This window comes from Coptis chinensis, chromosome 5 (genome assembly GCF_015680905.1).
Source record: "Coptis chinensis isolate HL-2020 chromosome 5, ASM1568090v1, whole genome shotgun sequence".
Classification (NCBI taxonomy): Eukaryota; Viridiplantae; Streptophyta; class Magnoliopsida; order Ranunculales; family Ranunculaceae; genus Coptis; species Coptis chinensis.
In genome coordinates this window covers 34,372,447-34,378,446 of record NC_141460.1, presented here as the reverse complement: position 1 = coordinate 34,378,446, position 6,000 = coordinate 34,372,447, and positions in this window count along the sequence as shown.

Here is a 6,000-nt window from a genome sequence, read left to right as displayed (position 1 = left end):
TTATAGAAGACTAAAGAAAGGCTCAGAGGGGCGACTAGCGGAAAATAATTTCATAAGTGTTGAATTTCTGGCTATATCGATCCAAAGAGGGCGTAAATTCTCGCTTAGGATATGGTATAGTGATCAAGCAAGTGGACGTGTGATTTCTCTATCCGGATTTTACTTCTCCCTTGTGTCATTTCTCAAATGTTTCACTCATATAAGGCTTTAGGCTATATTCTCACAGGATTTGTAGAATAAGTACTCTAGCCTAGATTTCAGAAACTTACTGCTAACAATCATAGATACTCATGTAATATAATTATAGATAGATGCAAAGATTATTACATACATATTAACCTAAGTTTCTAAAAATTATTCTAATGCAAAAGCTACGTGAGACTTCTAGATTATTAAGAGCATAGAGAAGGAAAACAATACCAATATTCCTAAGTGTATAGCATGAACTTATTTATTTATATTTTTGAAATTTTGAAATTTTAACTAGAAAACAAATGCATATTATACATATCTATATCCTAGTAGATGCCTTAATTACACGTGTTTCTATGCCCCCCCCCCCAAACAAGAAGCATGCTTTGTCCTCAAAGCATTTAAATAAAGAGGGTAGAAAAATACCATGGAAATGCGTGAAATCTGGAACATCTGCAAAACAAGGTTAGAACATACTAATATAGGAAATAAAAACTGACGCAACTTTGTAAGAGTTCCACCTATTATGGGGTTAACAAGAATAAAATTGCTTGGGACATAAGCAGGCACTAACTGAAACTAAAAAACTGACCTTCTCTCTCGCTTTTATTCTTCATCCTCCTCATCCTCTTCTTCTATAAAGAAGTGAGATTCCTTCGTGTCCTGCCATGCCATGATAATTTGCCAAGCTTCCCGCCATTTATCATCTATTATTGCTAACCTATTAAGCACCACTTGGTCTGACGAGGTGTAGGGTGCAACCTGATGAGGTTGTATCCTCCACCCTTGCCAAGTCATTGCACGGAAAGATCGAATAATACTATCGGTGGGTCGCACAGTGTCGACCGTAATCCAATCCGTGAAATGTGTACAAAAAACAGGAAAGAAACATAGCATAATATGGGAAATTAGAACAGGCATAAGAAGGTACTTATGCCTCATACTATGGGCTCGAGCTAAACTAGACATCAAGGTTCTGGGAAGGTCATGGCACATACGTCCGGTGGCTAAAGCAAGGAAGACGCTGCAAGTGGCATCATTCACAGAAGAAAAACGTCATTCCCCTAAAATGTTTAGCATGATCCAAAACATAACAGTTCCTATGTTCATGGACAGGCTACCAAAAGCGACGTTATAGTCCCCTTGGTCCTCGATACGGAAAATGTCTGCCCCATACAACTCATGCAAAAACTCATAAGTGTAGACATGCATATTATCTACCCAATAGCACCATGGGTCTTGTATTTCAGCGGGCATAGCAAGTCCAAGAACAAATGCTAGAAAGAACCTAGTAATTTCCATTGGTTCATCATTAATGTTGATGGAGAACAATCTCCATCCGGTCTCTCAAAGAAAATACAATTATCATAAAAATAAGATGTAAGTGCTGGAGAATAAAGTTCATCAGGTCTTACCATAAGCGGTTCCCAAGCCTACGATGTGATCACCTCACAAACCAAGCACCATAAGTAGTGCTTTGGAACAAATCTTTGAAAGACTGTTCCGGTATTATTGTAGGAGATGTCATCTCAAAACGACCCTCTGGAACAGCTGCAACTTATCCGGGAACAACCTGCAGAAAATTGGAAATTTATGGTCTACGGAGGTCAGGTCTTGGGCGCAGGTGCACTCGGGTGTTTTTGGATTTACAGTGTTTTGGGCACAGGTACGCTCCTATTGGGCGCAGGTGCGCCCAGTGTAAAATTTCTAAAAATGGCATAGGGCGCAGGTACGCTCCGAGGTGCTGATTTGTGAAATGGTGAAGAACAACGGGAAACGTGGGAGTGAAAGGTGAGAGATGGAAGTTAGGTGTAGTGTGGATTGTGAGTGTAGAATGAATGAAGTTTTTATAGGTTTTAAGTTGTTAAAACGAATTGGGAAGTTTCCAAAAAGCTTTTACGGCAATTTCCGAAAATACTAAAATTTTCAAACCCGAAACGAAAACAACTCATATTCTTGATTCTAAAACAACCCTAGTATCTTTTAAGTTGAATTTAGGATAAAACTACCTAACTTATCGAGATTTCATCCTAACCAATATTTATTCATAGATATGCCCAGATCGGCAATATTCTCACCCTAACTCTGAAATAACTTCTAGAAATGAGGGTCATATAAAAATCATGCTGGAATAGATAATACCACCCCCAAACAATTTGGGAAGGTGGGATCAATATTAAACAACCACGCACAATGAAAATAATCGCATTATATTAATTTTTTTATTCAAAGTACATTTCACTACAAAATTAAAATTAGCGAATTAAAACTGACATTAAAATAACTAACAATAATAAAACTACAAATAAAAATCATCAAGCTATACTATCCCTAAACACGTCGGTACTGGTAGCGGAGGGCACACGCTCAGGAGATGGCTCCTGAGCTCCCGATGGGCCAGCACCATTCGTCTTTCGGTGACGACGCTCGTGCCTCGATGATGTATCCTCAGAAGGAGAATCCCCGTGAGGTGGAAAGCGTGCAAGCATATCGGCTCGAACTGGCGCTGAGCTTCTAGCTCAGCCCTCATCTGTTCCCACCGCCATCCTCTCACTGGAATGCGAATCTCGGTTATGGTGCATAGTAGCCTGTCGAGTCTGGAGGTCTTCGCAGATAGTATTAAGTGAACGCATGCCACGATGAATCACAGCCATGCGTTCTGCATCTGACCAACACCTCTCCAAGGCATCAACATCAAAACATGTCAAGTCCTCCTCATCCTCTGAGTCATTCTCATTTTCAACGTCCTCCTCGTCGACTACCTTATCCTCAGGCAACCTCCAAACTTGTTGGATACACTCCTTATAAATCCGAGGATTTCGGTGTAGGGTGAGGCAAATCCTATCAGACGTCGGAGTCGCTCTCAACTTCAGCATGATCTTGGTTATCAAAAACAGGGAGAGGTGCAATAGACTTCCCCACTCCCATAATCATGTTAAGCAAAAACTCCAAGATACAGAACTCATACTTCTGCTCCTGGAGTATCCATAGAATGTGAAGGCAGTTCCGACCGATGTCAATGACCTTCTCCTTCCTTATGACATTCCTACCAATCCACTGAGCTGCATCCAGCTGGTTGGTTCTGAGGGATGCCTGGCAAACACAATGCGAGCTCACATTGTAGTTCCCTTCGGTAACAGTCGCGTTCATCAACAACTCGACCCCAGTATATTGGGACTCCTGTAACGTGGCATCAAGATGGATTCTAGGCGGAATGCCTAGAATCTCAGCCAACAACCCAGTAGTTACTTCCTTCCTCCTATTTGCCACCATAACGAAAATTCTATTCCCCTCCAACTCCCTTGTGTTGTAAAACCGTCGGACTAACTCTTTGTGGTAAAAGGCGTCGGTCGAGTACCACAAGCTATTCCAATCTCTACTAATCATTTTGTCACCGTAAAACGGCGCGAAGTGGTCGCCAGTAAATGCTTGCTCTGGCAAAATCCGGCGTTGTTGAGCCATTAAGTTTTGATAAGGTTAGGGGGTTTGAATAAGGTAGGGGGAAGCAATGAGGGACAACCTCACTAAAAAATGATGGTGGTGGTGGTGTGGTGGCACGGCAGCTCTAAGATTTGGATTTTTTGTGGTTTTTGGTTTTGTAAATTGATGGAGGTGGTGGTGGGACGGTTTTGAGAAGATTTGGAGTGGGTTTGGATGTTTGGCGTGGGTGTAGGTAGTTTTCTTTTTAATTTTAATTTTTGGTTTAGGGTTTGAAGCTTGGAAGTTTGTCAATGGCGGTTTGGAATAGAGAACTCACGACTGTTGGTGGAAACATAGGGGCGTAGGTGCGCGCGAGTTGGGCCCAAGCCCAATTCGAATTTTTCGAATTTTTGTCGATTTTTAGCCCGACTTCAAACTAACATTGCCGCTTCGTTACCGGTCTGATTTTTGCGAATGAGATATGAAAATGATCAGGAGAGAATTTCCAATCCAATGATCCTTAAAACACTCTATTCTAACCGTGGATGACATATAAGATAGTGGAAAACGCCTCAAAGTGCGTGCATGATGTAAGTTATGCGAACGAATGAACTCTAAATTCATAAATTATGTCAACCAGAATCGGAATACACTTAAATGGCCTAAGCAACTCTAATGGGATATAAAACATTCCAGGAAGGAAACACGAACACCCCACTCCAAAACAAATTTTTTACAACAGAGTTTAGAAAATTTTTTTTTTTTTTTTTAAGTGGGTCTTTTAAAGTTAGATTCCCGAGACTTTCTAGATTACTATGTTTATTATTTAATATTTATATATATATATATATATATATATATATATATATATATATATATATATATATATATATATATATATTTTTTTTTTTTTTTTTAAATAATATTAATATATAGAAAAACAATAAGCAATAAGGACATAATTCACCCCATAGAGAAACATGACTCAAAAACTGAGAAAATATTCATGAGTTTAAAATGTAAATTATGTTAACCGTGGACTTAGGATCCGGTACTTATAGCCACACACTCCATAGGGAGGGCCCAGTTACCTTAATGGTGCACTCACCAATATATGGAAATGAAAGAAAATGCACCAAACACAAAAATTGAGTCGTTTATAGTCAGATACTCGAGACTTTATTTAAACATATGTATGAACATGTAGTTTATCATATATCAACAACCGAAATAGTTGTGGATCATTCCATAAATAAATATCACAAAAAACATACCGAAACACAATCAAGCACCAAGATTTCCTATGACGAAACCTAGTGAAATGGAAACGAAGTCGGATAGACCTATATCGTAACCTAGCATGCACCTTCTTTTTCATCTTTGAACGAGAGGGTGTCCTAGTGAATAAGTGTGGAAAAATGAATGGTTGTGGAAGATATGGTGGATATGGATAAGTTGTAGAAGGAAAGCATGGAAAAAATGAAGATGTGGGTTTAGCACAAAACTCATTCATTGTGTAGGTAGGGACTATCTCAATTCTGAATATGAAGGTGTCAAAAGGTTTGTCCTTCTGAAGTATTTGTTTTCTAGGAAGATTTAAAAAATTATGAACCACAGGAGAAACAAAAGGATCGAGGGCAAACTCAAGATTCCTTTGAAAGGGTGGAAGGAGGGGGGTTGAGGCGGATGTTGTGTAAAGTAGTTCTTGATAGGGTGACTCATCACCTGCTCTAAGAAACTCATCAAATTCCTCATCTAGCTTGGTCATATCCACATTACTATGGTATTCCTCTATGTCTTTGAGAAAGTCATCTATCTCGTCTTCATCCATAATATGTGTATCGACTAGTGTAGGGATGAAAACATTGGAGTCTGAACTTTCAAAGGAAAGAAATTTGGGCATCTGATTATCAGGGAACATGCTATTGAAATAATCTCGAGCGAAGCTCTCGATCATGCTAACCTCTCCATCCATAGACGAATCGGGTAACTGTGTATTTGGTTTAAACACATTTACTTCAACAAAAAGATGGCCAAAAGACATGGACATCGAACCATCGCGGCAATTTATGAGCGCATTAGTAGTTGCCAGGAAAGGACGCCCTAAGATGATTGGGACAGAGTCGTTAGCGACTTCTATATCGAGGATGACGAAATCAACCGGATAGTAGAAATCCTGAACCTTTACCAGCACGTTTTCAACCACACCCTTAAGATACTTAATAGACCGATCAGCTAATTACAACGTCATTTTAGTGGGTTGCATCTCCTCTAGACCTATTTGTCTATACAAATAAAACGGGAGTAAGTTAACACTAGCCCCAAGGTCTAATAACGTGGTCGTTGTATAGGAATCTCCTAAGGTGCATTGTACAGTAGGACGACCAG